At 37.7% G+C, this 11470-nt stretch overlaps 1 pseudogene; it reads right to left on the reverse strand.

Annotated features, from left to right (window-relative positions):
* Positions 1 to 9446: 9446 nt before the first annotated feature.
* On the reverse strand, positions 9447 to 10301 carry LOC112826542 (peroxiredoxin-1 pseudogene; annotated as a pseudogene).
* Between the last annotated feature and the right edge of the window lie 1169 nt (positions 10302 to 11470).

An 11470-nucleotide genomic window follows, 5' to 3' on the forward strand; every position in this document is an offset into this window, starting at 1 on the left:
GATATTTTCCTAAGAGCCATTAATATTTTGAACTTACTTATAATTTTGTTATTAGCTATTATAACAAAAAATTGTTCATGCAATTTCTGTGCCACATTTCACTGGTCAGACTAGACACATTCTACATAATGTGTTTTTTTTAATTCTAAATAAATTCTAAATAAAAGTTACTATTCAAATTAGAACATGGTTTTTACGGCATACAATTAGCTTTGTTCATCCACCTGTGACCACGGCTATAAAAATAAAAAGAAACTTAGTTTAACAGTAATTTATATTTATAAACACCCTCTGCAAAAAAAAAGAAAAAACTGAAAACCTTAGCCAGTCCCAAACAATACCAATCTTGCACTAATATCATGGTATCTTTCCACCAGATTACAAAATTACCACTGCTTTAAGTAGGGTAGGAAGTTTACTGTAAAAACAGATGCCCCAGATGTATAATTGCTCAAAAATTCTACAACTTTATTTCTCACTTATGTAAGGTCGAAAGTGAATGATTCTAGAACAGCAGGTGGCTCTTCCAAGAAGCAATACAGGGTCACAAGCTCCTTCCATCTTCTGTCTCTGCTGTCTTCACCAGCTGGCCTCCAAGGTCGCCATGCTTGTCTGAATCAAGCCAATGAAAGGAAAAGGGCACGTAGAATCACATGGGAAAGCATGTCAGGGCCAGAACTGGGAGTAGGCTATAGCACACCCCATTGGCTAGACTTGGTGACAAAGCCATATCTAACTCAAATGGAAGCTGGGAAAATAGCCCAGCTATATGTTCCAGTAGAAGATAGAAGGGGCTTAAAGAACACATAGCCAACCTCTGCCTCACCAAATATTTGTGACTGTGCATAAACTGCATAATCCAAAAAACAAAGAGGAAATAGAAGAGGACTGCACCTGTATCCTTGCTACTCAAAGGGTGGTACCCAAACCAGCAGCAATCCATAACATCTGGGAAGTGGTTAGAAATGCGGACTCACAGGCCCCACTTGAGTGCTTCTGGTCTATATTTTAATGAGAGCCCCAGGGAATTTTCATATACATTAAAGTTTGAGAAATACTAACCTATATCTCAATTAAGATATCTATGTTAGTTCAGAATTATTCTATTTATATAGAATTTATATCTCTTGTGTGCAGAGTTGCGTATTTCATGCACTTACCTAAACACACCACATATGTGTACAGATGTGTGTATATTTATGTACATTAATAGGCATATATATATATATACGTATGTGTTTGTGCTAACTGTAACTGTATATATTATATTAATTTGTTGGTATAAAAGCACTTTTTAAAATTATTATTTTCTTTCGTTGACTCTATAAACTATCAGTTAAAATTTTTTTCAGACTTTGTTAAGAGAAGAACACTGAAATCAGTGGACCCGCTGACAATTTCAAGTAAGGTTTATATTCTAGACAGTCCTACAAGAGAAGTGGCATGTCTCACAGAATGATGTTCACTTTAGGGTATGCCCCCAACAGGCAGGGGGACTGAGGTAGAATAGTAATTAGGATGGAAATTGTGAAATGCATCTTTAAGGTCGTACCACTAGAGTTGGATCCTAAATGATAAATAGGAATTTTTCCAGGCCATGAGAGAAATGTACTGAGGCCTACAGATTTGATAGCAGAGATTTATTCAAGAAAAGATGAACGGTATGTTGTCAATGGTTGTATCTGCTAGGATTGCATTTGGTTCCGTGTCAAAGTGACCTGAGTTAGTGGTATAACCAAATAGAGATTGATTTTTCTCACAAAAAAAGAAGACCAGAGACAGGCAACCCAGGGCTGGTGCGGCAACACCACGTTGTCCTCCACATCCCAGGCTCCTTGCATTTCCGCACCACCTTCTGTAGCTGGTAGCTGTCATCCTCATCGGCCTCATGGTGAAAAAAAGGCTGTTCTACCTCCAGGCTTCAGTCCACTTAGCCAAGCAGAAAGAAGAAAAACAACAACAATAACAACAACAACAACTAGCAAATAGAAGTTGGGGGCATTTTTCCAGAAACCGAGCCCTTCCCATAGATTTCCAACAGGTGCCTACATCTCTCTGGCCGGAATTTTGTTAGATGATGATGACTCCTGGCTGAAACAAAGATGACAAACGGGGTGTGTGAGTGTGTGTCTGAGTGTGTGTGTGTGTGTGTGTGTGTATGTGTGTGTGTGTGTGTGTGTGTTTAAACTGGGCATATCGATGCCTTGGAATAAACTGGTTATCTAAGAAGAGGGAAAAGGAGAGATTAGATTTTTAGTAGGCAACTACGAGCATCTGCCAAACCAGGTACAGTATGAGGATTGGGAAGTGGGGAGAAATGAAGGGAAACTGGGCCAAGTGCCAGATAAGGAAAGGTCTTCTGTATCATGCTGAGGAATTTGTATACGTGAGATTTAATTCCTGTGATTTGTTTAAAATATACATGGAACCCTAGAAGCAGCATAGATGAGAGATTAGAACAGATAGATGATGAAGCGAGGAGACCAGTAAGAAACATACCATGAAATCTAGTTGTGGGATGATGTGAGCCGCTTCTAAGACAGTGGAATTGAGGAGGGATATTTAGAAGGTATTTAGATGAGAATGGGGGAAGGGGGGGCGGAGAGATGTAGTTGTCAGATGTTTCTAAAATGTTTCTAAATCTCTTGTTTAAATGACTGAGTAGTATCAAAGTTATTTCCGAGTTGTGAAAAGTCAAATGCATTTTAATTAATTAATTAATTGGGGGGCAGAGGGAGAAGGAGAGAGAGAATCTTAAGCAGGCTCCACCCAGTGTGAAGCCCGATGTGGGGCTTGATCTCACAGCCCTGAGATCATGACCTGAGCCGAAATCTAGAGTCGGACACTTAACTATTTGAGCCACCCAGACGCCCCTCAAATCCATTTTAAATCGATAGAATTGTTCCTAAATTTTTACCTAGTATATTATAAATTTAATATTATAGTCTAAGCCCTTAGTGAATGTTGTAAACACTTAAGGAATGCAGTTTCACCCTTGCCCCTCCTCTACTTTTACTTGTTTTATTAGTAATTAGAAGAACAAATTTTCCTATGACACATTAAAATAAAAATATCACAGAACAACTGAGTGAAGAACAGTTCTGCTAAGCAACCATTTCAAAAAAAATTCGCTTTTACTTCCAAGGGAACTAGTTAGTAAATGATAATTTTTCCCCGAGAATATTAAGTGTTATAAAATGAAAAAGCATAGTTTTCAATTAGCCCCCAGGTAGCTGAGATTCTTTTACCTGAGTCTTGAACTTATCACTGTTGTTCCCCAAAGTAAACTCTCTGTTGCTGCAGAGCCTATGAAACTTTAATTAAACACCATTCAAAGTTTGCTTCCCAAAGACACAGATTATAGTGCCCCACAGTGGTCTGCAAAGTAACAAGACATTGTGTTTGGCAAACTGTTAAACACAAAAGCCTATTAAATAAGTCACAGGGATGAAAAGTACAGCATAGGAATATAGTCCCTAATACTGTAATACGCTTTTCATGGTGGGCATTTTGTAATGAATATAATTGTTGAATTACTATGTTGTACACCTGAAACTAATTTAGTATATGTCAAGCATATGTCTATTATAATTTAAAAAAATAAAAGCTATTTCAAACATTATACAGCTATGTTTGTTTCCTGTTATTTCTATAACAAGTTATAACAAATTTGGTGGCTTAAAACAACAGAAATGTATTCTCTCATAGTTCTGGAGGCCAGAAGTTTGAAATCTAATTGTCTGCAGGGTTAGTACTTTCTAGAGGCTCAGAAGGAGAATTCATTCTCCTAGCAGCACTCTTTTCCTAGTTTGCCTATAATCCTTTGTTTTCCTTGATTTGTAGACACATCATTCCAGTCTCTGCCTCAGTCTTCACATGTCTTCCCTCTGGTTCTTCTCTGTGTCTGGATGTCTCAAACCTCCTGCATTTTGCTTATTAGAACACTAAATATTGGATTGAGGCTCACCCCAAATCCAGTATCCTCTCGTCTTGAGATCTGTAACTTAATATTGCATACAAAAACCCTATTTCCAAATAAGGTCACATTCACAGGTACTGGGAGCTAAGACATGGACATAATTTGGAAGGACATAATTCTACTCACTATAACAACCGTCCCAGGTAGAACACCAAGCTTTTATGATGTCAAGGAGGGCCGGAGACAATGAGACCCAAACTTGGGTTGATTGATCTAACCCACGAACCTAAGAGGAACTCTACTGAAAATAAATGATCTCGGGGTATTCTGTTCATACTTCTTTTTTAAGCTGATGGAGATGGAGAGTCCTGTTTTTATATTTTACTACATGCTGCATTTTCCCATTATAAAAAGGTGTTTTTTCATTAATTTAAAATGATAAAGGTTTTTGGAATTGTTGGGTCATCATTACTTTTTTTCTTCCCCTTCTAGCAATAAATCAAAGAAGACAGAACACTGCCTACCTTGCTTGCACACCTTTTTCTCTCCATATTGCAATTTTATTCACTAGGTGACTTTACCCTGAACATTTCCATATTTCAGTTAACTTTTATTTACAGTTTGAGATAGGAACCTCTGAACCATGAAAAGGGCAAAAAAATCAGCTGAAGTTCTTTGATGCCAACATAAAGTAAATGTGTATATCTGCTTCATAGCTAAATAGTATTAACTACACCACTGAGACTAAACTTTACTTTTACTTTAAGAATTTAAAAGATCTTTTAAAGGGAATTAAAGTTTAAAGAAAAGCAGTTTGCGTTTTGGCAATTTTTGTTTATAGAGCTCTCATCAGTAAGTGGCAAATAACATGGAATATAATTTTCTATTTTAAATGATTTTTACTCATCAAGCATATGAATAGAGATGTTTGAGAGAAATTAAATGTAGATTCTATGTAACTTTTTAAAAAATCTCTCCCTGAATTGTATAGTTAAATTCACTCCAAAATATTTATTGAGTGCCGCTCTGAGCCGAGCACTATTTTAAGGATTCCATGAACAGGCAGACTAGGTCCTTTTTCTCATTGGGATCGTTCCGGTGGGAGGAGACAGATAAAAAATAAGCAATAGTATAATTTCAGACATTGAGGAGTGTAATGAAGACAATAATGTCGGGTAATGTGATTGTGTGTCACATTGTGGCGGGGGGCGAGGGAGGTCTGCTTTAGCTAATGCAGTCAGGGAAGCCCTCCCTAAAGAGATGATGCTAGATTTGAGGCTAATGGATGAAAAGGTACTTTTAATACTGCTGAAGTGGCTGATACTGTATTAGCAAGGCCAGATCTATCCACGCTCACACTAAGCACAAGCAATCTAAAGGATGAAGAAATGATATCAAATAGCTTCAAGACAAGATCTGAAGCCAGAAAATTTATTTCCAAGCTGATGGCTCAACATAGAGCTGGTGCATATGGCGAGAAACCATCTTAGATTTTTGGCCGAAACTAATTAGAAGCATTCCAGACCCAGATCTTAAAGTTATAGTTAAAGTTAGAGAATATAGTTAAAGTTAAAGAGTATGCTTTAAAGTTATAGTCAGATTTTTATTTTGCTTGGAAATCAAGCTTTGCATTCTATTCAATATCAAATCAGTGGTCACCATTATTATTACTATTATTTTTTGGTTCCCATTTTTCTTTCTAAAAAATCAACTATATTGAGGTATAATATATATACCATAAAATGTTTACAGGTCCATACTGACAAATAGAAACATCCGTATAAGTGTCTCACATGAAGAAATGAAGTACCGCCATTACCCAAGGGTTCATGTGTGATCCTTCCCATTCCATTCTCATCCCCCACCCTCAGTCCCAAGAACACTGGTCTTCTTTCAATGACTATAGATTTGTCTTTTCTAGAGGTTTATATAAATGGAATCAGAGAGTATGTGGTCTCTTGTGTCTGACTTTTTCCCTTTAGCATAATATTGGAGATTCATCTGTATTGCTCCAGGTCTCAGTAGTTTTTACTTTTAATAACTGAGAAATATTCCACTGTATGGCTATAACACAATTTATCCACACACCTTTTGATGGACATTTGGGTCATTTCCAAAATTTTTGCTAATATGAATAAAGATGTTACTAACTTGAGGCACAAGCCTTTTGTGGACATGTTTTCATTTTTCTTGAGTAAATATCTGAGTAAAATTGCTCATATAAGGTTAAGGGTATATTCAACTTTATTGGAAACTGCCAAATAGTTTTCCAGTGTGGCTGGAATATTTTACATTCCCACCAGCAATGTATGAGTGTTCCAGGTGCTCCTATCTTTGCCAGCATTTGGCATCTTGTTTATTTGTGTGTTTGTTTTTAGTCATTGAGTGTATAAGTGGTATCTCATTGTGGTTTTAATTTTCATTTTTCCTATGACTAATGATACTAAGCATTTTTTCAATTGCTTCTTGACCATTCATATATTTTTGTGAAGGGTCTACTCAATCTTTTGCCCATTTTTAATTGAGGTGATTGATTTTACTGAACTGTAAGAATTCTTCGCGTATTGTGGATGTAGTCCTTTGTGAGATAGATGTGTTGTGAGTGTTGTCTCCCAATATGTGACTTGCCTTTTCATTTTATTAATGGTAATTTTCAAAAAGTAGAAGAGTTTCCTTTTCTTTTTCTTATTACGTTGCTGATCTTTTGCTTGTTTTTTTTCTTCTTGCCGTATCCCTCAATTATGTATGCTGAGAAACGGAGATCATAATTTGCAATAATATATATCACTAAGTATTAAATGGGTAAAAAATTATTATGATACTGAAAAAAGTTTTATAATTATAACTGCCTGTAGTAGTTTCCTATAGCTGTTGTAACAAATGATCACAAATGGAGCAGCTTAAGATAACACCTATTTATTATCCCATGGTTCTGTACATTGGAAATCTGGTCCCATATAGCTCAGGTGGTTCTCTGCTCCCAATGTTAAAAGGCCAAAATCAGGGTATGAATAGGGCTGCATTCCTTTCTGGAAGTTCTGGAGATGAATCCATTTTTAGTTTCATTCAGGATGTTGGTAGCATGCAGTTCCTTGTGAGTGTAGGGCTTCTTCAAATCTGAAGAGCGATATAAGAAATGGTATTGTCATTGTTAAGTTGCTCTATTGGTCTGCTCGGGCTGCCATGAGAAACGCCACAAACCAGGTGGGTTAAACAACAGAAATATATTTCCTCACACTTCTGGAGGCCAGAAATCCAAGATCAAGGTGCCATCAGGATTAGTTTCTGGTGAGGCATCTCTTCTGGCTTGCATTTGGCTTCCTATTTACTGTGTCTTCATATGGCCCTTCCTCTGTGCATGTGTGAAGAGCGAGAGAGTGCTCAAATCCTTCCCCCCTCTCATAAAGAAGCAAGTCCTATCACACTAAGGTCCTCGTCTTCTGATCTTAGTTAACTTTCATTCCCTCCATAAAGGCCCTATCTTCAAACACAGGCACATTGGGGGTTAGGGCTTTAACATACGAGTTTTGGAAGGACACGGTTCTGTCCATAACAGTGGTCTTAAAAACAATTTTGTAATGAAAAAATGACAAATTGAACTCGAAATAAATTGAAATGTGCCCCCCCAAAAAGGTATGATAAGACCCTAACTCCCACTACCTCAGGGTGTGACCTTACTTGGAAAGGGTCTTTGCAGATATTTTAGAGGTGGTTCATGGGCTTTACTTTGATGATTTAACATAACTGGAACTTCAATAATCTACACGAGTAGATAGTTACTACAAAACTCATTCATATCACGTCTCTTTTTTTTTAATGGTGGTAAGAAAAACACATAACATGAGATCTACCCTCTTAACAAATTTTTAAGTGTATAGAACAGTATTGTTAACTATAGGCACAACTTTGTACAGTAGGTGGATCTCTAGAACTTCTTCATCTTGCAGGACTAAAACTGTATACCTGTTAAGCAGCAACTTCTAATTTTCCCCTCCACCCAACTTCTGGCAAACACTGTTCTACCTTCTGCTTCAATGATTTTTATGACTTGAGATACCTCCTATCAGTGGAATCGTGAATTATCAGCTTCTATGACTGGCTTATTCTACTTAGCATAACATCCTCAAGATTCATCCATGTTGTAGTATGTGACAGGTGTGATGGTTAATTTTATGTGTCACCTTGACTGTATGTATCTGTGAATGTGTTTCTGGATGTGATTAACATTTGAATCAGTAGACAGAATAAGGCAAAGGCCCTCCCTAATACAGTGGGCCCCATACAATAGGTTGAAGACCTAAATAGAACAAAAAGCCTGAATGAATGGGGACTCTTCCTGGCTGGCTGCTGGATCTGGGAGATAAGTCCTTTCCTGACTTCAGACTCCAAATGAAAAATTGGCTCTTCTCAGGTCTGAGGCTCCCAGCTTTCTGGGTGAAATTTACAATCTCAGCTCTCATGGTTCTTAGGCATTTCAGTTTGGACTGGAAATATATCATCAGCTCTCCTGTATCTCCAGCTTGCCGGATGTATATCTTGGGACTTCTTAGCCTACAAAATTGTGTGAGCCAATTCCTTATAATAAGTCTCTTCGGTTCTATTTCTCTGAAGAACCCTGATTAATACAACAAGATTTCATTCTTTTTATGGATGAATAATATTTCACTGTGTATATATACCACATTTTCTTTATATATTCATCCATCAATGGATATTTAAGTTGTTTCCACAACCTGGCTATTGTGAATATTACTGTATTAAACACGAGAGTACTAATATCTGTGCAAGATCCTGACTTCAATTATATTTGATAAATACCCAGAAGTAGGATTGTTGGATCATTTGGTATTTCAATTTTTAATTTTTTGAGAAAACCCTGTTTTCCATGTGGTTTCATAATTCATAATTTTATATTCTCACCACCAATCATAAGGGTTCAAATTTTTCCATATCCTCATCAGTATTTGCTATTTTCTGCGTGTTTCTGTTTTGATTTTTCATAGTGGTCCTTCTAACAGGTATGAGGTGGTAACTCAGTGTAATTTGGATTTGCATTTTACTGATAAGTAATGATGTCAAGAATCTTTTCATATATCTGTTGACTATCTGCATGTCTTCTTTGGAGAAATGCCTTTGTCCATTTTTTTTTATTCAGATAATTTGTTTTTGTTTGTTTGTTTTGCTATTAAGTTGTAGCAGTTTCTTACACATTTTGGACATTAACCCCTCTGAGATAATATGGTTTGCAAACCTTTTCTCCTATCCCATGCCTTTTCAATCTGTTGTTTCCTTTGCTGTGCAGAAGCTCTTTAGCTTTATGTAGTCCCATTTGTCTATTATTGCTTTTTATGTTGTGTATCCATTAACGTATTTTACAGTTACAGTTTCTTTTATACTTTTGACTTTTAACTCCTAAAGTGATGTATACACTTCTGTTACAGTTTCACGGTATTCAACATTTGTCTATATTATTATTGTCTTTGTTAGAGAGCTTTATAGTTTCATGTTGTTTTTTTTTTTTCTCAGTTCAAGTTTAATAGAAACAAAAGACAAAACGTGATGCCCTGCTACTGTACATACAGTTGGCCTGCCCCATAACAGCTCAGGCCCTTCTCTCCAGAGAAGAAAGGCTGGCCTCCCCACCCCTGCAGAAAAGGTCTGTCCTGTCCCCATACCACATCTGCAGAGTCTAAAGTCTTATGTTCTAAGCATGACAATAATACAAGAGAGATTTTGTTTTCATGGCCACCCACTGCAGCCCAGCCCTAAAACGACCCGGTGCTCACTTCTGCTTAGAGAAATATTCTTTGCTCTTCTGGACATCAGGCCTGATGGTATCACCGCCAGGCTTCCAGCCAGCTGGGCACACTTCCCCATGCTTGTCAGTAAACTGGAAGGCCTGAACCAGTCGCAGAGTCTCATCCACAGAGCGGCCTACAGGAAGGTCATTTACCGTGATCTGCCTAAGGATACCTTTATCATCAACGATAAAGAGGCCCCTGAAGGAGATGCCTTCATCAGCCTTTAAGACTCCATAGTCCTGAGCAATGGTGCGCTTGGGGTCTGATACCAAGGGAATGTTCAGGGGTCCCAGTCCTCCTTGGTTCTTGGGTGTGTTGATCCATGCCAGGTGACAGAAATGAGAATCCACAGAAGTGCCAATCACTTGACAGTTGAGTTTCTTAAATTCTTCTGCCCTGTCACTGAAAGCAATGATCTCCGTGGGGCACACAAAGGTGAAGTCAAGAGGGTAAAAGAAGAACACAATGTATTTTCCCTTGTAGTCAGATAGGCTGAGATCTTTGAACTGGCCATCTGGCATAACAGCCGTGACTTTGAATTTGGGGGCAGGATGCCCAATTTTGGCATTTCCCGAAGACATCTTGCTATCAGTGGCTCTGAAAGCAAAAAAGCCGAAGACAAGGCAGGAAGAAGATGCTCATGTTGTTGTTTTAATGGTGATAAACTCCTCAGCTTTTGTTTATTTGGGAAAGTCTTTATCTCTCCTTTGCTTTTGAAGGACAGTTTACCAGATACAGTTCTTGGTTGGCAGTTGTTTTTTTTTCTCTCACCTCTTTGACTATATCATTACAGTCCCTCTGGCCCGCAAATTTTGGCTGAGAAATCCACTTAGTCTTTTTTTTTTTTTTGAAATCCACTTAGTCTTATAGGGGTTCCTTTGTATGTGATGAGTCACTTTTGCTGATTTCAAAATTCTCTGTGGCTTTTGACCATTTGAGCGTCTTAGGACTCCTATTCCACCATCTTTCTGATGTCACTTCCTGGGTCTTTGCAGATTTAATCAAGTTAAGATGAGACCATTATGGTGGGCCCTAATCCAGTATGACCTACAACAAGGTGTTCTTATAGAAAGGGGAAATTTGGATACAGACATACACAAAGGAAACACAATGTGAAGACACACAGGGAGAAGACAGCCATGTGACTACAATGATGCCAAGGAAAGCCAAGGATGGCCGGCCAAGAAGAAGCTAGGAAAGATGGTCCCCTGGTGTTGTCACAGAGAGCATCATTTGCTTGCTGACAGTTTGATTTCAGACTTCTAGACTCCAGAACTATGAGACAATAAATTTCTGTCATTTAAGCCACCTAATTTTTGGGTTTGTACTTTGTAATACAACAACCCTGGGAAACAAATACAAGAGCTCCTTTAATAAACTGAGTTGCACTGAGGATTTTCTCCCACTCACCAAGATAATATGCATAGACACAACTACTTCTGAGTGGTTCCTATTCTCTCCACAAGAACAACTAAGAGGCTGGAAAAGGGAATACAAAAATACATCAGGGGTTATGGAACTAAAATGAATGCTTCTTTTGAGAAATTTGTTGAAGTATCCCAAACTTGAACTTGATAGTGTAATATCAAAAGTAAAATGTCTTGCAGTAGACAGTTGCTTATTATTTCTTACATGCTCAATAATGTCACAAACTCATCTCTTCACCTTGGTGATCTGACTTCTGAGGAGTTTTTAAAGTTCTTTTATCTTCCAATTTTTTTCGCTTAAATAAACATGGATGCAAGAAAAA

The sequence above is a fragment of the Callorhinus ursinus genome, unplaced genomic scaffold (genome assembly GCF_003265705.2).
Source record: "Callorhinus ursinus isolate GAN/ISIS: 27379988/994484 unplaced genomic scaffold, GSC_fseal_2.0 scaffold7, whole genome shotgun sequence".
Taxonomy (NCBI): Eukaryota; Metazoa; Chordata; class Mammalia; order Carnivora; family Otariidae; genus Callorhinus; species Callorhinus ursinus.